The sequence below is a fragment of the Pongo pygmaeus genome, chromosome 7, assembly GCF_028885625.2.
Source record: "Pongo pygmaeus isolate AG05252 chromosome 7, NHGRI_mPonPyg2-v2.0_pri, whole genome shotgun sequence".
NCBI classification, from domain to species: Eukaryota; Metazoa; Chordata; class Mammalia; order Primates; family Hominidae; genus Pongo; species Pongo pygmaeus.
Window position 1 is genome coordinate 117998162 of NC_072380.2, and position 23686 is coordinate 118021847.

General features: G+C 36.4%; 1 protein-coding gene across 7 annotated transcripts in view; it reads left to right on the plus strand.

The window, feature by feature from the left end:
- The window catches only part of ZFPM2 (zinc finger protein, FOG family member 2), a 486710-nt gene that overhangs the window by 186434 nt on the left and 276590 nt on the right, over positions 1–23686 (plus strand). Inside the window, exon 1 of one of the 7 annotated variants that reach the window (XM_063669021.1) lies at positions 11778–11821. The exons of the other annotated variants lie outside the window; for them this stretch is intronic. The gene's annotated coding sequence lies outside the window, so the exon portion shown is untranslated. Of the gene's footprint in view, positions 1–11777; positions 11822–23686 lie in introns of those variants that run through there. 7 annotated transcript variants of the gene reach the window in all.

Genomic DNA, 23686 nt, shown 5'->3' on the forward strand with positions numbered 1-23686 from the left:
AATAGATTTTGGAGTAAAATGTATCTGAACGTGAAGGAGGAAATTCTAAGGTTTTAATGGAAGGAGAGAAGATTCCATGGTCTGATTCCCAAGCTCTCCGTACTTTCCACAACTTTTCTTTCATATCCCACAGATACTCTAAACAGCTTAAAATTAAATCTGAAACACTCATTTTTTTTTTCAACTCCTCACACCCTGTATAAATTTAACGATTATTTCCAGACCAAAATGATTGGTTTAGAGGAGACCCAGGAGTTTTTACTAATAGCAGTTGTTAAGAGCAGAAAGGAGCTTTTTGTAGGGGCAGAGGTGGAGGTTGGGGGAAGTTTGGAGCATGGGTGATTAGAAATGTAGGATTTGCAATGACAGGATTAGAGTCAAGGCTTCTTCAGAGCGATCACATTCTTACATGGAACTTTTATAAATTAGGTTAAAAATAAAATGTAATCATTTGCAATTCCAAGGCACCAAATAATCTTGGATACGTTTTGTTTCGCATTTTGGTGAAACAGTTACTGTCTCCATTATTGCAGAGAAGAATAAATTGGATTTGTCTAAAACTCTTCTATTCCAAATTATAATTTTCATAAGCTGTTTTCTGTACATTAGTGGCTAAATATTAAAAACTTTTGTTATACTGTGTGTTTATAATTGTGATAATTTAATGATTTCTCCTTTTATCATCCTTTTTGAACCCAATACGTAGCATATTATTTATCCTACTGATTAGCATGCTAAATATCGGCATGAATAGAATATGACTTTAGAAATTATCGATACTTTTTTTTAAACGTAAGATAAGGAAATACCTTGCTTAAATTTGAGAATAAACAGAATAGTTGAATGTCATTATAAACCAAACACTTAAGAAATTATTCTAAATAATGTAAGTGAATGGCATTTTTATATTTATAACTAAATGAGGTGTCATTTCTGGCCTGTATCCATTCTGTGTATGTTATAATTTTTTCCAAGAACAGTTACATCTCTGATGTTTGAAGAATCTTGACAGCTATTGAAAGTAAACAACTACACTGAGATTTTTATTCCTGAAAATAATAAAAAGAGACAGAACGTTAGGTTTTAAGAAGTGATAATATATGGGTTATTAGCTAAGTATATTGTAATGGAAATTTAATTGTATAGTATTGAAGAAAATACTATAATCAAAAAACATTCTGTCTAAACATAAACCTTTGTTGTTTTAAAATTTTTTTGTCTTAAAAAAACCCATAGTAGTGTTTGCATCAATAAATAAAGATATTTTATATGTGTGCTTTAGTTAAAATAGTCCTTGAAATTCCAATTTAAAGAATCCTGATTCAGACGAAAGCTAAGGCAAATATGTAGATGTCTAGTACCTTAAAAAGACTATAAAGGTTATTGAAATTGAAAAACGTAAAGAAGAAAGATTTAGTCAAAATTAGTTAAGCATCTGTTTACTTCTATAATGGTTTCAAGAGAAACAATTAATAAAAGTTCAAGATAAAGTGATTTTTTAAATACAAATTATCAAATACAGACATGTAAAGACAATTGTACTTATTGTCACTATAACAGTTCCAATTTGTAGTGCCCAACCCTTAGAGTTTTCCTGTTTCTTTTGAAAGGTGTTCTGGTAAGAACATGTTTTGATTGTGAAGTTCAAACAATAAGAATTTACTTTTCTCCTTTTTTTTTTTTTTTTTTTGAGATGGAGTCTTGCTCTGTCGCCCTGGTTGCAGTGCAGTGGTGCCATCTCAGCTGGCTGCAAACTCCACCTCCCAGGTTTAAGTAATTCTCCTGCCTCAGCCTCCTAAGTAGCTGGAATTACAGGCACCTGCCACCACACTTGGCTAATTTATTTGTATTTTTAGTAGAGAGGGGGTTTCACCATGTTGGCCAGGCTGATTTTGAACTCCTAACTTCAAGTGATCCACCCGCCTGGGCCTCCCAAAGTGCTAGGATTACAGATATGAGCCACTGTGCCCAGCTCAATTTACTTTTCTTTTTTTTTTTTTGAGACCGAGTCTCACTCTGTCACCCAGGCTGGAGTGCAGTGGCACCATCTTGGCTTGTTGCAACCTCTGCTGCCTGGGTTCAAGCAATTCTCCTGCCTCAGCCTCCCGAGTAGCTGGGACTACAGGCACGCACCACCACTCCTGGCTAATTTTTGTAGTTTCACCATCTTGGCCAGGCTGGTCTTGAACTCCTGACCTCGTGATCCATCCGCCTCAGCCTCCCAAAGTGCTGGGATTACAGGTGTGAGCCACCGTGCCTGGCCCATCTTCTTTTCTTTATGATAAGTTAGTAATGAATTTTTAATTGACTTTTATTCAGAATAAACTATATTATAAAGAATCTCCTATATCTCTTTGAAATTTTCAAACATATGTTAAACAGGTAAAATAAAGAACACAATGTTTTAATTCAAAAGAACATTAATATATATTCTTTAGCTGATTTCTGATTAATCACCATTTATGGAATTATACATCAAAGTTTACTGTATATAAAATAAATATACATTTTTACTTACATTAAGAACACAAAGGATGACATTAAATACAAATTCAAGTAAAAGTAGATATGACAATAAAAGTGTACACAAATTAGATGTTCAACTTTAAAGATGGTTCCCCAAAAGAGGAAGAGCAAGTGATATATTAAGAAAGAATTACATATTGACTTAGAAAATTATTTTGAGGATAAGTTTTTTTAAAATATTTGAATTATTGAAGAAAGTTTCAGTTTATAATATGATAAAGTTGATTATAACCATTTTGAAAGCATGGAAAGTAAGGATAGATTAGAAAAGAATATCAATTAAAAAACAGATGCAATCAAAATGTAGAAATTGAAGATAAGCATGCTACAGATATTGAGGGTTGAAACTAAAGAGTTACTAATTAATACACGGGAGAACTTAAGGAGGTCAGGAAAAAAGTCACCATTTATGGGGAAAGTAGTGGCTATCCCTAAAAAAGAAAAGAAGGAGAAGAAGAAAAAAAGATGATCTTGGTAATTATAGACCAGTCAGCTCAACTTTGATACCAAGGTAGATACTAGAGCAAATCGTCAAACAATCAATTTGCAATCATCTAGAAGAGCAAAAGTTAGTGGGTAGCAACCAACATGGTTTTGTGAAGAGCAAATTGTGCTAGGCCAATTTAATTTCCTTCTATGATAGAGTGACAGGCCATGTAGATAAGGGCAAAGTAATAGATGTAATCTATCCGGACTTCCGTAACGCTTTTGATTCCTCTCCACATGACATTCTCATCAACAAGCAAGGAGATACGGTCTAGACCATACTTGGGTTAGGTGAGTGCACAGTTGTCTGTGGATTCATACTCCACGGTTGATTATCAGCTACTAGTCATCATCCATAGGGGCCATATCAATTGGCTTATGAGCAGGTGTTATTGTTAATAAGACCAGTTATGTTTCCATTGATGAAGATGGAATTGGACTGGTATAGAGGCATGTAGATAAGCCAAATCCCTTTTATACCAAAAGGAGAGAGTCCAAATTCCAGGAAATATTTAGCAGCATCTCGTGTCTTATGGGCACATCTAAAAGGTGACAGTCCAGAGACTGAATAACAAGCAAATAAAGCTATCAGTTTTACTAATAATTATTCAGTCTTAACTGTTGTTTCAAGGTGTGTAAGTGATATCAGGTAACTATTGGATTCTGAAAGGCCCCCTGGAAATAAATTATATTCATAAACTCTATAGAAACCACACATAAAGGGAGCAACTCGAAGAGGGTAGAAGAGGGCTTTTATATTAATCAGGAAGGAATGTTGATATGTAATGGTCCAGAAATAACTGAATGGAGCACCTTTATCCTGACCTAGATTGTAGATTTGAGAACATTTAGTTTACAGATCATATGCTGGTGAGCAATAATAAAATTTGTTAACTATGTAGATAAGAATAAATTTCCAAACAATTTTGACATTTTGGGAAAATAGTCTATGGAAAAAACAAGATAAAGACCATGGGAATGAGACAGATAAAAGATAGGAAAAAAGACTGGCCTGGCTCTATGCATTGGGAACAGAGTCCAAAATATCAGTGAGCCACACTTGATATCTGTGAGCAGGGTTATGTGATATTATTAATGAACTAACAGGAGTGTGCCATGAAAGCTTAACATACTTTAAAGTATTTGTAGAGAGAAAATAATAAACACTATTAGCACATAGTTCCAAGCACCCTTAAGGAAGGTACTATTTACTCACATTTATAATGCCTTATTTAAGCTATTTGACTAGAAAAGGTATGTGGTAGAGGAGGAAAAGTGTTTTTATTATAACTCACCCTAACAATGACCTAGAAAACAATTTGAAGTGATTGAATGATGAACTTGATTCCTTGGCTCGCAGTAGAAGAATTTTAAGGTTTATTAATCACTGCAGTCGCTGCTGGTATCCATTCTGTTTTGTGGTACCATTTGAACCCCATTATTTCATGAATAACATTCCCTTGCAGATAGTTGGTTGGAGCTGCCCTTATTTTTTAAATGTTTGTATTCTGTGGCTTGTCAAGAAGTAAGGAACAGGGCTTTCTTAGAGATAACTCCCCTAGGATTAAATCCAAGGGAGTGGTTCTTAAACATTTTTCTTCCACAACTCCCTGAGAATTCCTGCCAAGAGCACTGCCCATTTCATCCCTCTTAATTGCATACAGGAAGACAGAAGAGGATATTATCATCTTGTCTTTATTTAGTCTAGGAGAACACAAGATTGCTCAGAGAATATGGTTGACTGAGAGTTGATAAGCAGCAGCAGGAGCAGAGGAGAAGTGGAAGAGGTTTTAAGATAGACAAATGCTGCCATCACCACTAACAAGTATGACAAACCTTGGCTCCATGTCCCTCACATGATTTGGAACTTCCTAGTGATGTGTCAAAAAATTACACTTCCTCAGTTTAAGAAACTCTTCAAAGAGAAATCGCAGAAGTGATGGCATCAGAACTTCAACAGCCTTCTTAAATTGGAGGTCATTAAATAAAGCAGGCCATCGTGCTTTTTTAGTTTGACTTCTGTGATAGATTATCAGTTCCTAGCCTGCGTGAACACACTGTAAGTTTAATAGGTGTGGCTATAACATGCAGAAAATAAGGAATGTTGCGAAAATGCAAAGTTAGTTACTTCTTGAGGATCAGTAGATTTAGCACGTTAACTTGTATTTCGCAACCATGTTCTGACACCGTATAATAATGATTTCTAATTAGAAATTGATGTGCTTATGTTAACATGCCTTGTTGAGTCCTGAGGCTTATTAAGTTTACTTGGATTCCTAGGGAAGGGAAAAATTAAGAGAGAACAAGTTTATAGTACCTAATTGTATTTCCCATAAATTATTGTGGGAATAGTATTTTCTTATCCATGAATTAGATAATCTACAATTAAAATTTCAAAAAGAAAAAAGTATTATTAATAAGGAACGATTACCGGTTTTTTTCTGAGACAAACATATTTGACTATTTGCAAAAATGTCAGTCTAATTTGTATTATGAAAGGACCCCAGATTAGATTGCAAGGCACACAGAAAATTACATGGGTTTGGAATACAGACCTAGGTGTGAATCCTGACTCTTGACCACCAGTATTTCGGTTCTCTGAGCCTTCGATTTTCAGCTGTAAAATGAAATAAATTGTATCTACTCTGCAAGGTTAGCTGCTGTGAGAATTAAAAGATGTAATTTAAGAAGCAAACTTGGTATAATCAAAGTGCACACACAGTAGATCGTCTATAAATGGTTACTAGTACTACTAGTAGTAATAGTATTAATGACACTTTGTTACTGTAAAAAGACCAGCAATAGGAAGTTTAAGAACTGCAACTTTGAGTCACATTGATTTAGGTCTAGAGAAACACACACACACAGCACATAGGGGAATGTGTCAGTCATTTAGTTTATTTCTTCATTCATTCACTACGTAGATACAAACTCAAAATAATGTTTGTCTTAGGACATCTTTAACTTACATGGGAAAATAGCTCCCAAAGCAGCATATTAAAACATAATTTTTTTTTCTGTTGACATTCTAATAAAGTCAGTAAAATAGAAATACAGTATTTGGCTTTTACTGTTTCTGTAATTAGTTAAATGCTATATTACCTCACTAAAAACCACGTAAGAAAGATTCAAGTATCCTGCTACATTTCAAACATTATTACTACTCCTTTAAGAAAATTCGTAATGGTTAAGCTAATGATTAATCACTGGTAATCAATGAGATATATATAGCCAATTTATACACAAAAGGCAATAAAATGCCATACCATAAATTCATTTTATGCCTATTGTATAAAGAAATTTCAGTTTCAAATTCCAATAATGGTAAAATATGACATAAAATGTATGAAGAATATTTTAGCCTGTGTTTGACAGAAATATTTTATGGAGGAAGAATATATTGTAACTCTTTTTTAACAATGATATTTTTAAAGCAGAAATAAATCTGTTTCCAAATCATACACAATGAAGAAGCAAAAAAAGTGCCTTCCCCAAAGTCAAGTGTAAAGAAGCACTGTAAATATCATGAATAAATGTCACCTCCTCACAGTATTAATAAATAGGGAAATAAAGCATGTCTCTTATCTTTTTTGGCATAATTTAAGATAGTTTATTATTTTGGAGCAGCAAGCAGTGAGCACTTGTTAGATATCATCATTTGGTCACAGATTTGTAAATATATCAATTCTATGCTGAGAGAAGGATTATGCTCAACCTACTCCACTCAAAATAATTACAGACATATTCATAAATGTTTTGAACATATGAATTTCATCAAGTTTTCATCTACATGCACATGCACAGAGTTTACTATTAGGAGTTATTTTCCAAGTGCTTTGTAACACGACGCTAAATTGTTTCCTTTAGCAGGTAGAATCTTCTAATTCAGATTATTTCTTAAAAATGAAATATAATATTTTAAAAATCACTTTATATTTGAACTTTTACTTTCCCAGCTAACAAACCTCGCTCAAAGATACCTTCCGTCGAGAATGCAATATTTTGTTTTATTGTCTATTGGTGTCAGAATGGAAATTTGGGAAATGACATTAAATAAAATTGCATTCATGGTGTTTTTTTACTTATAAGAAACATTATCTGCAAAAGATGTATTCACTTATTTTTCAGTAAGTATCGTATCTAAACTCGAAAAGAAATAAAATCATATACATTAACAGGGTTGAAAGTAGATCCCTTGCCCAGCAATTTGGGAGGCTGAGGCGGGCAGATCACGAGGTCAGGAGATCAAGACCATCCTGGCTAACATGGTGAAACCCCGTCTCTACTAAAAAATACAAAAAATTAGCCAGGTGTGGTGGTGGGCACCTGTAGTCCCAGCTACTTGGGAGGCTGAGGCAGGAGAATGGTGTGAACCTAGGAGGCGGAGCTTGCAGTGAGCCAAGATTGTGCCACTGCACTCCAGCCTGGGCCACAGAGCCAGTCTCCGTCTCAAAAAAAAAAAAAAGATAGTAGATCCTTTGAAACAGCATAATAAGAGATAATTTTGGAAATGTAGAGAGAACAGATGATGGATCCAGGAGAGTCAGACCAAGGCCATGTTTAAAGTTCATGCAATCAAATGTTTTGTTATTAATAAGATGATTTGATAATGTTAACCTAAAGATCCTGAATACAGTTATCTAAGATGAAAGCATATCTACCTGCATTCATATCTGTGTCTTAACACATGTCATGTGTCTCTCAATGCTGCAGACCACACAAATCAGAGACTAAGAGTGATCTCAGGTTAGGGGTGAGTACTTGTGTCTATCATTTAACAATGTGAGAATTTCTTCATGAATCCTTTTATTCAAACATGAAGAAATTATTATAGTCAGGCAATCTTATATATTGGGAAGGAATGTGGGGTTTGGTTCTATGTCTAGACTTCGCATGTAACCACCATAATGATTATGGGCAAGTCACTTAATCCAGTTGGGCCTCACTTTATTCATCAAAATGTTTTGGTAATATTACCTATCTCAAAGTGTTGCATGTGAAATTCAAATGTGAAAATACAAATGGCAACACATTATAAACTGTAAAGAGCAATATGAATGTCATGTGCCCTTAGGCACAATGAAGTAGCTTTTATTGAAATAGAGTGTAATGCTTAATGCCCTAGTAGAATTGTACTGTTTCATTCTCAGGTGGTTTCACTACAGTGTGCAAAAACGGCCCAACCAATGAAATGGTTGTCTTATTTAGTCTTGGGGAAAAGTTGTGCTTGTACCCATGGAGAGGAGAAAACAGTAACCCCACCACTCCCTCCATCATCACTACCCTATATAATCAGAAAACTGAGGTAGAATGGAGTTGAGAGTAATTGAAACTGAGGAGTAGGTTAGGCTGATGGCAGTCTTTCAGCCGTGGTGGAAAATTAAGAATTTCCTTAGATAGAAACAAGGTATAAATAAAATTTATTGGAGAAGAAAAAGTTCTTTGTCAAGGAAGGAAAGAAGGGATAGTTTCCAGCCTGCTAGGAGTGCCAAGGAAAGAAAAGGTCTTCACTGAGAAGCTGCAGGATTCCAGATGCTTCCAAGAAAATCTTACACCCACCTACTATTATAGTTTAACTATTAATCACGTAACATTTTGAGAGAGTGTCCAGTTTCTTTTGGAGAATACCTCACCGTTTACAGCAGCAAAATCCCATCTGATAACAAGAGAGGTCCTTCTGGCAACTGCTAGAGTACCAGTCCAACCAGTAACACAGTTTCCTGGCCGTGTCACTAATTCCTGCTGGAAACTTATCAGCTTCTGTCTCTAGCAGAAGAGTCTTGCCTGATTAAGAGAAGAGGCTCATCTGCTGGTAGCCGACCCCCACCCACAACCTCCTGAGTTTATCAGCTTCTGACCAGTTCATAAATCAGTCTGTGGGATTTTTTTTTTTTTAGGGGCATGGGCTGGGGGTTGTTTTGTTTTATCAAAATGTATTTCTCTCATAACAATTAATACTTTAATAAGAGACCTTAACCAGGAATGTTAGGAAGTTGGTTAGAGATGTCTTGCAGACAGGCGCCTCCTCCCTTGTCAGTGACAAGGTAAGGTAATCCTATACACAGGCTGCTATTGTGAGCTGAGAAACTGGCCTCCTTCACTGCCAGAGACCAGATGCACCTCTTCTATCCTAATCTGTAAACGACTTAAAGGAGCCTTATCTCGGGGCTCTTCGGCTTCATTTCATGCTTGATTTACTTTAATTTGTCTGATAGGGCACAAGGATTTGGAGACGGCCCATCTTTCTGCAGAAAACGTTCAGATTTTTTTTTCCCCCTCGCATTGTTGTGTTGGGGTTTTGGATTTTTTTTGAAAAAAAAAAAAAATTTTTAATGTGGAAGAAATCTTGCTCCAGTGCAGCAAGCTGCTTGAGTGTGTTTAGATTTAAGCTACCCCAGCAGAAAAAGAGTTTGTGAAGTGGTGTAATTGTGTGATGGGCCCCATTTACATTGAAATCACATTATGCGATATATCAGGTTCCTGAAGGGAGCGGTGCAGTAGAGCGCCGGGCCCACAAGATACTTTGAAAGGCCTATATATAGCAGCAACAATTGATAGGAGATTTTACAGGAGACTTTATAAATATGTAAATAGGTGTTATCTGATTGGGTTCTGTGGCTACACATCTGTACCTCAAAGGAAGCAGAGCTGTGAGAACTACCAGGAAAACAGTAGTTTGCATTCTAAGTGAGTCTGAGAAATAGAAATGTTTTACAGGTTGACAGCAGGTCAGGGTGGAGGCACTTTGCATACCTTGGAGGGGAAGCTTCCCTGCAGTGGAAGGGATCCCTTCCCTCTCCCAGAAAGGGAGACTTTCCACTCACCGAGTTTCATTTGTTTTATAACAGTGCTCAGATCGGTAGCTGTTGACCTTTCACCCTTCTTGTTATTTCTTTAAATTGTTCATGCGATATGGTGCCAGGGGGAATTGCTCCTAATGCTTTTTTGCATTTTAAAAAATGTACTTGCAGTGACCCAAGGGAAAGAAAATAAAGTCTTTGGTACATTGATCCCTTGATTAGTTATTTCCTAAATGAAAATGGAAATACTATTAAAGCAGTAATAATGTTCCATCTTAATAGTTGAGGAGTCAATAAATGGCTCCCGTGAGCTTCATTAAGGATCTTAATGAAGCCATTTTTGATGGCTGAACTTTACATTATCCTTTTCTCTGTTCTCTCCTCACTTTTTATTATTTTTTTAACCTAGGAGTCATTTAAGGAAGAGAAGTAGTAGTTATGATCTGTTTCACAGATTTTGTTTCATATAAATATCATTGCTACTGCTAAAATAAAGTTAATGCTATTTTGTGGTAAATTTTTATGCAGAAGATAAAACACAAGGATTTATTTTTCAGATAGGACATATTTAAAATAAAGTAGGCAATTTAAATCTGTATCACACTGGTACGGTTAGCAGCTATATTCCCCATCGATTTTATATTCTTGTATGTCTTGGTCTTCTACACATCACACACACATATATATATATATATATATATATATATATATATATATAATGGTGATTTGAAATACCTCCTTCACCTAGTCCCAAAGCAATAATGGAGACTAACCAGTCCTAGTTCAACTGTAGTTTTCCCCAACATTTAATATTGAGCTGTTCACACCCTTTATGTGGTCTTACCCTTCTTTTTCCTTTGCTACAGTAGAACCATGATTACAGCCTTGTATATCTAAATAGATGGTTCTGGATACTGTTAAAGAGCCAAGTCACCTCACTCCCTATATGAATTCTGGGATTAAAATAGTTTTTGAACAATTTACATTTAAAAAATCCAAGAAAAGCAAGAACAACTTTATTGCTGGGAAACACTACTTGCGACTGTGTTCGTCGGGCTACTTAGAAATATCAGGGCAGGGGGCTGTGCATGTTTTTTTGTTTGTTTGTTTGTTTCCGAGGAATTGCTTCAATTTGGAATCTTCTCCTGGAGATGATTCACTATAATGAAATGATAGCAAACACCATTCAGTCATGAAATAAAGTGACTGATTATGATTAAAATATGCAAAAGGTATTTTATCTCTCTGCTTCTGATCTCCCCCCTTCCCTAATTCACAGTAAAGGTCTCTGGGTGAAATGGCATGATTTAAGGTGATTGGAATTACTTTCTGATTCTTGTGGAGAGGTTGCAGAACACCTCTGACAAGAATTGATTGATTATTGAAGTCAACAGTTGTTTCAAAGACTCCTTCCAATGACAGTATAATAATAAAGCCTGTTGGTTAGGAGGTACTGGATTGTGGACTCAGGCACTAGGGTGGGGACGTGAGAGACTGGGCCTGCTCCCTGAAACCTCAGGAATGCTCATCACTTCATATTCCACAAGGAGTGTCTCCAAAAGAGGAAGATTGAGAAAGTCTTAAAATATGTTCACTGCTTTAGAAATTTTACCGTTTTCTTCGGGTTTCACGTATTCACTTCAGAGTGCTTGTGTATCTGTGGTCAGTCTCACAGGCAGTTCCTTGGTGTTGAAGACAACAGATCTGCAGGCAGTACGGGACCCCTGATTCAGGCCTGCCTGTAGCACTCAGGAATGCTGTCTCTGGACCAGCCACTGAATCTTCCCACTGAGCAAGAATGGCCTTCAACACTGGCTGGGCATGGCCAGACTGGCATGTAGGAAGTCTCTATTGTTGATGCTCTCCAACTCCCTCATCCTTCAGCAGCTTCCACTTCTGCTAGCTCCTTGCTCTGCCAGGTGCTAATGTTCCCACCTTTCTTTCACTTTCTATTTTATAGACAAATCTTCTCCCAGGAAAGATTCCAGTCAGCCTGTCCACACTGAGAGGTAAATAACTGATGATGTATAAGTTGTTCTCTCTTTCCAGCCTATTTGCATTTTAGCAGGTTTCAAAACATAAAGGCAAAACAATGCCTTTTGTTGTAGTTGGGAAGTAGGTGTGCATTTCTCAGCTCTTCACCTAGATGGGGGCCCATGGCCAGAACCAACCCAAATTATGGTAGTGATTGTCATGAACCTTTGCTTTATTTTGACTGGAGAACTCTGTTAAATTGACATAATTATTTAATTTAGACACTTTCTGAACTCATCACGTTGCTGATCCGATATTAACATTTTTTGAATCGTATTGGATGAATTGTTTTAGTTGGTATAAGTTTGGTACCAAAAAGTCAAATGATCTAATACAAGCTAGTAATTTATTTTAGAGGAAAAAAAGCCTTTCTTTTGAGGTCACAACATTATACCCTGAACCTTTAGCTACCACTGCTGCATACTCTTGATTACGGAAATCACTTGGTCAGTTCAGACCAAACCAGTAATCCGAAACCAGCAAGCCCATAGTTATGGCACTCAAGAGTGAACTTTCCTTATAAAAGGCACCATAGGTCAGATGGGGTGGTTCATGCCTGTAATCCCAGCACTTTGGGATGCCAAGGCAGGCGGATCACCTGAGGCCAGGAGTTCAAGACCAGCCTGGCCAAAATGGTGCAACCCCGTCTCTACTAAAAATACAAAAATTAGCCTTGGGTGGTAGCACATGCCTGTAATCCCAGCTACTCGGGAGGCTGAGGCAGAGAATTTCTTGAACCTGGGAGGCGGAGGCTGCAGTGAGCTGAGATCATCCCACTGCACTCCAACCTGGGCCACAGAGCAAGACTCTGTCTCAAGAAAAGAAGGCACGACAAATGTATATTCTTGAAATGAGCTTAAGACATTGGGAGTCCTATTTAGACTAAATGTTTGGGCTGTTTGGAAAAATATTATTTATATTGCTTACATGTGAAGAGCATAGGTTTTGAAATCAGATGATCATGGGCTGTATCACAGCTTTGACCCTTGTAAACCAGTTGACCTTGGGTCTCAATTTTCTCTTCTATGAAATGGGAATAATAATGAGTACCTCCAACAGACTTGCTAGGGTTGAACGCTGTGTTCTTTTGTAAAACGTTAAGCACCATACCTGATATGAGGAAAACAGTCCACGAATAGTGGATATAGTAGTCATAATGTAAAAGATTAGTTTTATGCATTTTTTATCACTAGGTATTCATTCAGTAGCCAATCATGTGCTATACATTCCTTTTTATGCTAGGTTTTAGTGGTCTTTGATTAATGGGTGGACTCTAGAGGTTTTATTTATGTTAAAGGGTGGATGTGTCTCAAAAAGAACTGCAGAAAGAGAAATAAGCCCTTAAAAATTTCAATGATTTAATATGCATGCTTAACTTTATAAATGTCAGAGAAGGATATTGTTCATTTATCTGTAGATTAATTGGTCAAATAACTGTATCTTTGATATAAGAAGACAGTGGGTTGCTTTTACCTTTGGAATTTGAATAGGAAAGATAGTACTTGGAGATTTTTATATTACCTTACATATCATGTGCCAGAAATACATGTATGTATATGTGTGTGTATGTGCATGTTTCAAAATTTTTCTTTTTTTCACTTTTTAAATGTAGAAATAGCTTCAGTTTTCCCTTGTTAAGTCATGGCTTTGCGAGTCTTTAAAGGTATTATTATGCTAGTTTGTTTTAAGTGTTAACTCTACATGATCAATGATTTATATTTACATGAAAAGCTGCTTTCACAATGAGTGAGTTTCAGTGGGCTCTTTAGCTCTTGTGTTTGTTGTTGTGGAATGGTGGGCCCAACATGCAAAATAGCGGATAAATAAGGAAGACCTCTTTTAGAAATAGACAGCACGAGTCAAATTTAGTAAATTACATTTTTCTTTAGATTGGACAGAATTTTATACCCTAGATATTTTTTAAGGCCGTTTATGAATTCCAGCTTCTCTCTTTTCTTATATTTATGGTTTCACTAAAATCCTCAGGTAGCGAAATACCTGCACTCATGAATCATTTGCAGATAATAGTGGTTTAGACATTCTCTGTCCAAATTGATAATGGGTATCTGATCCAAAGCGATGCCTATTTTTAAGGTCTATATAAGGAGTTCATGGGGGAAAAGTTCCTTTCTTTCAGATCTCATGTGCGTCATCATGTCAGTAGTTAGTATCCTAGATGTAGAAATGTAGAATAAGGAAAACTGGAGAGCTTTCTATTGTTTGAGTCTCCAGATTACTTTATAAAAAGCACATCTACTCCAGACAGAATCCCTTTTTACTTTGTGCTGTTAGCACTCTTGTGAAAGATGGAGGTGTACATTTGCATTTTTCTTTGTGTCTGCATTCTTCAAGTATTTGAATCAGTATTTATGAAATTGTCTTTTTGAAAAGTTATATTTTTAATTATAAAGGAGGAGATCTATGCTTTAAAAAGGCATTGAATTTGTTTAGAATATTTAAACATTTTATATGGTGCTAACATTCTATTTCATTAATGTATGGATTGGTTTATTTGAAGGATTTTCTAAGGGTGGACTACATCGTTCACTTCAGGGAGTAATCTTGCTGTAATCACTCACTCTCATTCTGCAGAGTGCATAAGCCGCACCTTGGGAGCTAGTTGAAAACGTGGATTTTTGGATTATACTCACAAAGATTTGAAATTAGTAGGTCTGGAGTGTCTTTTTTTTTTTTTTTTTTCCAAGATTAAGTCTCACTTTATGGCCCAGGATGGAGTGCAGTGGCATGATCTTGGCTCACTACAACCTTTGCCTCCCAGGTTCAAGTGATTCTCCTGCCTCAGCCTCCTGAGTAGCTGGGATTACAGGTCCCCACCATCACACATGGCTAAATTTTGTATTTTTAGTAGAGATGGGGTTTCACCATGTTGGTCAGGCTGGTCTCAAGCTCCTGACCTGAAGCTATCCACCTGCCTTGGCCTGCCAAAGTGCTGGGATTACAGGCGTGAGCCACTGTTCCCAGCCGTGTTTTTTTTTTTTTTTTTTAAATAAGAAAGCCAGATAGGCCTTAAAATACATCATTCACTCTCTGATAGAGATTTAAGCAGATAAATTACAGTGTCTAATGTATAAATGTAACCTTGATGTATCTAGCATCAGTCCCACTTGTAGCCCAGCTGTACGGACATCTAGAGTATATTGTGACTGAATGGACAGTGTGGATTCTTCACAATCTCCAGTCTCACACCCAGCTCTGTTGGTTTTTGTGAGAAGCCTCACTAAAACGCATTGCTTTTCCTTGCCACAGTACTTGTTGCGTCTGCCTGAAGCACACTCTTCTCTCACCTCTTTTCTGAGCCTCAGACCAATTATCAGCTCCCCAGGGATGTCTCCTGTAACCTCCCTGAGGGTCTCCATTTTAGGAGCTTTCATCCTACTCATGCTCTTCTTTACAGCACTTGTCACAATTGCAATTTATGTCTTCCTGTGTGAATGTTTGAATTTTGCTTGTCTTTTTCACTAGACTCAAAGCCTTTTTTGGTTTGTTTCTGGTTGCACCCAGTGAACTTAGTATCGAGCCTGCACATAGTAGGCTCTTAATCAGTATCCATTTGAATGAATGCATCAGAGTTAATCCTTCATCTGGCTGTTAGAGGTACATAGCAATTAAGGCTGTGAATTAACTTACTGACCTGTTATTGTGAATGAATGAAGGACAAGGGGTAACATTATCATCTTCAGTAACTGGGGAAGCTTTAAAGGCCCTGGAAGGTAAGTGTTGAGAGGGGAGAGGATGTACACTAAACAAAATCTCTTGAACTTTGTGTTACAAGAAAAGTTAGAAAGTTATTGGAACTATTGAAGTGCCAAATATAATTAACCATGTATTAATTTCAAATAGGAAGATATGTTAAGATAAAGTTTTAGTAAATTCAGATTTTTCTCATGCAAATATTACTTATGGTTATTGGAAATGCTTAATGCTAATGCCAGTTTCCATCCTCTCTTCAAGAGGACAAGAAGATAGGTATAAATAGGAGGACTGAGTGTTTATTGTGTGCTATGTGCCGGGCACTGTGCTTCTTATTTGCATGTAGTTTCTCATTTGATCTTCGCTACCCTATGAATAGCAAGAAGTAAGATTAAAAGTTCCAGGGAACATCCATCTACTCACTCAGTATCTTATTTTTTTAAGCCACTTTTTTGTTTTGCTTTGTTTTAGATTCCTAGGCCAAGATCTTTAGTGTCTACCCTGCATTCTTCTATTATTTAGAAACCTTTGTAACAAATAACAAATCCTAGTATGGATAAAATACAGATAGTAATAGTTATGGTTTACAGAAGTAAAAATGGCAAAGGATTATGATGCCCTTCAGGGTGCAGGCTGTGGTTCTTTGCTATCTCCAGGCTCTGCCCTACTTTGAGCTTTAGCCTTATTCTTAGATTAGTTGCTCTTATGGACTCTACGCAGACATTGGGGAGTAGGGGAACTCTTCTGTCTAGGCAATTTTAAAGAAAATATGAACATTAACTCTGATTGCTCTGGCTTGAATTGCATGTCCACTTCTTGAACCAGTCATTGTGCAAGAAAGAAAAAACTCTTCTTTTTTTTTTTTTTTGAGATGGAGTTTTGCTCTCGTTGCCCAGGCTGCAGTGCAGTGGCGTGATCTTGGCTCACTGCAACTTCTGCCTTCCGGGTACCTGGGTCCAAGCAATTCTCCTGCCTCAGCTTCCAGAGTACCTGGGATTACAGGCGCCCACCACCAAACCTGGCTAATTTTTGTATTTTTACTAGAGATGGGGTTTCACCATGTTGGCCAGGCTGGTCTCGAACTTCTGACCTCAGGTGATCCGCCTGCCTCGGCCTTCTAAAGTGCTGGGATTACAGGCATAAGCCACTGTGCCCAGCCAGAAAGAATAAACTGAATAGTCTTAGTCATGTCCTATCTGTTACCCCCCTTGAGACAGCAGGCAATCAATTTTTCTTAAGCCACATAGAAATTGTACTCTCATGGGATGAGAAGGAATAGATTCTGGGAAGGCAATGTGTGCATTGGTTTCCTCTTGAAATTAATTATTAAAAGGAATGCAAGCAATGTTATAAGATAAATATATTTGGGGATGATTAGTATTTGAAAATTATGTTCTTATCTGGATATACTTTTAGATAACCCTGAATAGTGGTAGTTTTAAAAATATTTCTATTTTTAATCTTCAAGAAGGTTGGTCTATTTACAGTTGAAATTGGGCGTTATTTAGGAAAAACACATTTCTGATGTCTTAGTCTGTCCTTAAGGTGGCCATGTATTCAGATGTTTATAATGATGAAATGAATAATTTATAGTACATGGAATAGTGCTACTGGACTAATTGTTTCCCTTTTCTTTTTTTGGCAAGGGTTGCTATTCTGTATGTCTAATATGGTAATCATATCGTGGGTAGATATAATAGTTAAAATTTGTCAAAAGCAGACTGTGTGTCCAGCACCGTTCCAGAGTATTATCTATAATTTCTGCCACAAGCCTATGAAATAGGCACTAAATACTATCCTCACTTTCCAGGAAAAGAAAGTGAGGTCCCACAATTAGCCAGTGATAAAGTAAAAATGCCAACTCATGTCTTTTGCTTCTATAGCTCTTTCTCTAACCATAGTGTTATTTTCTGTCCAGGGTCTTAAAAATGAAAAGAATCTTCTATTCATCGTCTGAGTAACTTTCACTTACTTGTTGACTTTTTTCCTTTTGCTTCTGAAAACAAGTTTTGTGGAACCCTTCACTACACTTCAGTAATTTACTAAAGAATAAAGAATATGGAATAGAGGACTTAAGCTTGTTCCGATATTTGCAATAAACAGAAGTAGGGTTTATAACTATTATTACCATTGTCAAGGATAACAGTGGTCGAATCTTAAGTAACAAAATATCTTAATGGAGACATTTGCTTCAGTGAATGAATTATTTGGCAACAGGGGTTCTGATGTCATGTCCAAATATACTCAGGATACATGCTGTTCCTCTTAAAAGTGATTTTCCTTGACAACTTGATGATATAAAAATTCTTTAAAGTTATTTTCCTTTAGCTTTATTGAGATATAATTGACAAATAAAAATTGTATGTATTTACATGGACAGCATGATGTTTTGATGTACAGATATACTGTGAAATGATTACCAACATCAAGCTAATTAATATATCTATCACCTCACATATTTATCTTTTTGTGTGTGTGTGGTGACAATACTTAAGATCTACTCTTGGCTGGATGCAATGGCGCGCGCCTGTAATCCCAGCACTTTGGGAGACCACGGTAGGAGGATCACTTCAGGGCAGGAGTTTGAGACCAGCCTGGGGAACATAGTGAGACCCTGTCCACACACATGCACCACACACACACACACACACACACACACACACACCCCTAGTTGGGTGTGGGAGCACTTGGCTGTAATCTCAGCTACTTAGGAGGCTGAGCCTGGAGGATCACATGAGCCCTGAGGATCACATGAGCCCAGGAGGTCCAGGCTGCAGTGAGCCATGTTCATGCCACTGCATTCTAGCCTGGGTGACAGAGGGAGACTCTGTCTCAAAGAAACAAAAGATCCATTCTCTTAGCAAACGACCAATATCGTTGATCATTGTGTGCCTCTCTTTTAGAGCTGGCCAATGTTTACTTTATTACCGTAGCATGGATAATATTTTCCTTTGAAAATTTTCTAAGTTGATTTTATCTGTTAATTCAGTCAGAGGCACTTTGAAAATGGATATCATCATTGCTATCTCATAGACACCTTTTTGAAACTACCTAAGGATTAGGAAAAATAAATGCCATCTTTGAAGAGAGGCAGACCACGATAGTAACTCATATATTCATATATTTGTCACCCTTTCCATCTGTGTTTACAACCCATGCCTACACACCTGTGAATCATCAGCATGTTCATACAGGAGTCTCTGCTGCAATTTCCTTGTGCTTGGTGGATCTATTAACATAGATACAATTATGCTTCATCATTTTAGCTCAGATGGATAGCAACTCGTCTTTCATGGTACAGTTTATTTATTCAAATTAAAGTTTAATTTCACTTGTAGATTTGATAAAACGCTTACTCTCTGTTGATTTAGTCTTCTCAAATGTCCAAACATTTTTATAGTTTTACACATCTCTCATGCATGAAAAATTGAGAATGTGTGTGTTGATTTGCTGGAAATGAGTCATGCACTGAAATCATGTGGATTCCTTTGTGTTATTACAGCCACATAACTGCTATAAGCAGAGAAGAAAAATAGGAGGAGTTGGCCTGAAAGGAGGTGTTTTCAGTGGCAACAAGCTCTTTGAAATGTAATTGTTATGAAGGAAAATATGAAAGCCTGGTTGCAGAGTGCATACCTTTGAAAAATATGTGCTAGACAAGCAAGATAATGTAGTATTCTCTAAACCATTTTTGACTTCTACATTTTGGAATAAGGACCTGCTAGGTTATTTTGAACTTGAAATAGACCACAATTTTAAGGAAAGTTGTAGATTACTTTGTGATATATCACTGATGACAATTGTGTGAACATTTAAAGGCACTAAGGAAAAAATAGTAAATGGACAAGAAACTGTTTTGATATGTGTTAGTTAAGGGGAACTTTGCTTTAGGATTTGGAGACAAAAATAATAAATATAGCCAACATATATTTGGTGCTTCCTATGTATCATACACCATTCTACAGAAATAGCAAATGTGAATAAATCATTTAATTCTCTCAGTGTCTTGATGGGATACTTACAAATAGCATCTCCATTTTATACGTGAAAAATACTCAGGCTAAACACAATTCAGTAACATGTCTACTGTTATATAGCTGGTAAGTGGCCAATCTGAGATTTAAACCCATTTCCAGAGCCCATGTGTTTAAGTTATTATGCTATGGTGTATAATTGGTGGGTGAGAAGAAAGTTCATACCTAAATTTTATATGGTTTTGATAATCAAATATGGTACTGTAAAAATGCTTAGCTCAATGCCTGAAAACTAGTGATAGTTCAAAAAATAAGAATTATTATTTACAGTTTTGGGTTAAAGATATAATTTTAAATTATTTGAATAAGGATGAGAAATGATCTCATACCTAGGAAAAAGAAAAAAAAATTGAGATAATCCTACAGTATCCTCCCAAAGATGATTGTTTTAAGGAGTTTAAGATACTTTTGAATATACACTGCTCTGATCCTGGATTTTCATATACTTGTTTGCCTCTAGTGTGAGTTACATGTCACAGACTGGAAATAATGCAATTAATAGTTTGGGGAACACATTGATATTATGCAGATGTTTTTGAGTTAAAATGAAAATGGAATTCAGAACTCACATACATATTATAATAAAGGAAACAATTATCACACATGCAATATAGGAACACTTGACTGCATGGTTTGGGCTCCTGAGGTCTCAAGTGTGTTGACATTACTTTTCATAGCCTGGATTTTTTTTTTTTTATGTGTTCTTCAGAATTCACTCAGGAATGTTTAGATGTGATTTTGTATATTTTGATTAACCTATTGTCTTGCAATTACTATAGCTATGTAGTAACCTCTATTCCACCTTCATTGTGAGAATGCCTGTAGGAAAAATACCTTTGTGCTGGCCTAAAATTCTCTGGTTTCTAATTCTCCTTTTCTAACTAAAAAAATTGTTTTGATAACCTGAATTCTTTGATAAGCTATTTTGTTAGGAACAGAAATATCCTGTTATTGTAGAAGACTATACCAAAGGGAACAAAAATAAAGAAAATAACTATTCAATTGATGAAAGGGATCACAAAGACAGATAAATTTAAGTGTTAAATGCATACAGGGCAACAGAACATTGTTCAAGGCAAACATTTTCAAGTACATAAAGGCCAGTTCCTATCTTAATACCAAAAAAAAAGTGAGATAGAAAAATTTGTCTTCAAAGACTTTTAAGTTGATATAAAAATGCAATGTATAAAGGAATCATGACAACACTTAATATATATTTGGGCGGCAGCCTCTTAAGTACTATGCACAAGCTCAACATGCATGACAATTATTTACTAATATCAATGGGATGTGAAGGCACAGCATGGAAAAAATAGGACAAAATATCCACTTTATTGCAGAATCCAGTGATAAGCTTCGTAACACTATTTAAGAGAAAAAATATAATTTAATTCAGCCTAATTAAGCTACACATTGTGGGTACACGCTCACACACATATTTATATATGTATAGATGACATAATCCTTTTCCTCTGGCAGCATTAATCTAGTTGGTTAGATAGGCACGTGCATAGTAGCAGATGGTTGATTGTGATAAGCATTGTCGTAGAGGAACAAAGCGTTCCAGTGATGTACTGGGGTGGAGATTATTTCTGGGTGGGAAGGATATGGGGAAGCTTTTTTTGGAATAGGTGGTTTTTGAGGTGGACTTTGAAGTGTGAGTAATTGATAGAGAGATATTTCATTATATGAAGAAGTGTCCAAGTTTAGATAACAACATGAGAAAAGACATATGGTGAGAGGGTGAGGGACATATGCGGAGGGCTGGGGCCTTAAAATGTTGAGATTAGCTGATAATAGACATCTATCTACAAGACACTGCTGAAGACTTTGAAGACCATCCTGAGTAGTGTGAGAAATGACTGTGGTCACAATGATGACCAGAAATTTACATATATGTTAAAAATTTGATGTAGCCAAAAGGATCAGGATTCAAGATAGTAGACTGAACATATGTGCCCACAGTTCTTGCTGTCTGAAATCCTATAAAATTTGTGTATATACACACACACACATACACACACACACACACACGCAGGAATGCACACACATGCACACCTCCCCTCCATACACACACGGTGATCCAGAAAACAGGAAAGAGGGCCATCAGTAAATCTAGAAACTGTGAGCAATTTCTAGAAGATAGAAAATAAATAGAACTGTACTCCTAAAAGCAGAAAACCAATAATACAGCTCTAGCTATTTTCAAGAAAAAAACTGCTTTGAAGGATGAGAATATTTCAGTGAAACTCTTAGCTCAGAGGAATATATTAAGGGGGGAGGGATGAGTCAATCATCACAGTATTAATTAATGGCTTTAATAAATTATGTAAATATAAAAGGAATTGCATTTAAGTCATAGAATTGCTAGAAAATTGTCGAAAAAAAATATGGAACTCAAAAGTTTAAGGGCAAGAATTTGAAGAATACTAATACAATGTGAAACTTTCTTTCTTTTTTTTTTTTTTTTTTTTTTTTTTGAGATGGAGTTTCACTCTTGTTGCCCAGACTGGACTGCAGTGGTGCAATCTGGGGTCACTGCAACCTCTGCCTCCTGGGATCAAGCGATTCTCCTGCTTCAGCCTCCCGACTAGCTGGGATTATAGGCACGTGCCACCATGCCCAGCTAATTGTGTGTTTTTAGTAGAGACTGGGTTTCGCCATGTTGGTCAGGCTGGTCTAGAACTCCTGACCTCAGGTGATCCGCCCACCTCGGCCTCCCAGAGTGCTGGGATTACAGGCATGAGCCATAGTGCCCAGCCGAATCTTTCAAATAACTAGAGGAAAAAAATAAGGAAGAACTTGCCTTCTGTGGATATAAACACCTATTATATAAGTACAATAATTAGATCACTAGGTTATATAATAGTGTAAAAAAAGACAAATGAAAGAGTAGTACAGAATTCATCCAGATATTGTTTCATGCATATGTAAGTATTTGGTGTGTAATAAATGCATATGAAAGTAATAAATTAGGATGAACTATTTAAGAAATGTCATTTAGTCAATTGTCTTGCTATTTGGAAATAAATAAAATGAGAAGGGACTTCAAATTGTTAATAGCTCTGGCTTCTAGTGAAAGAAGTGGAAAAAGGGAAGCTTAAAATGAAAGTTATCCTTTCCAAAAACATATGTTTTGGATGATTTTATTAAGACTATATACAGGCATTACTTATATAAAAATGTAAAAGGAAAAGTAAAGAACGATGTTTGGGAGAACAACATCTTTTAACTTTTCACCATGTAATTAAATGCTGTTTTCTACTTAGAACATAATACGTCTTTGAAAATTAGAATTACAACATTGTGATTTATAAATCAGCAGAGTTTGTCTGTATATTCTTCTGTTAAGATGAGCATTGAAAATATATTTATGGCTGGGCGTGGTCCTCACGCCTATAATCCCAGCACTTTGGGAGGACAAGGCGGGCAGATCATGAGGTCAGGAGTTCAAGATCAGCCTGGCCAACCTACTGAAACCCTGTCTCTACTAAAAATACAAAAATTAGCTGGACATGGTGGCGCACACCTGTAATCCCAGCTTACTCGGGAGGCTGAGGCAGGAGAATCGCTTGAACCTGGGAGGTGGAGGTTTTGCCACTGCACTCCAGCAACAGAGCAAGACTCCATCTTTCAAAAAAAAAAAGAATATATATTTTTGTATAGAGTTCCAATATTGTTATTTCAATTTGAAATTATAACTTTCTTAGGCTCTATTTAACTGTGTACATTTGGAAGTTGAAAGCTTTTGTGTGAAACTGACTGGGTTCCATTGCAAAGCCTGTCTTCTTAACCCTGAAGCTATACTGCCTTTCTTTGTAGCTCAGTGGCTATCGTACATTAGGCACTCAGTAAATATGATGAGTGGAAATATAGCCTAATGGTCTGATAGAATTAAATGCTAGGTCTAGTTCTCATTCAAGCCCTAGCTCTGACTTTGAGCAAATTAGTTTTAATTAATTCATTTTTTTCATCTGTGAAATGGGCTTAAAATGACCTGTCTTACAGATTATTTTGAGATGATAAAATGAAAATATTTAGTACAGTATTTTGTACATAATAAATGGTCAACAAATGTTAGGTACTATTTCTGGA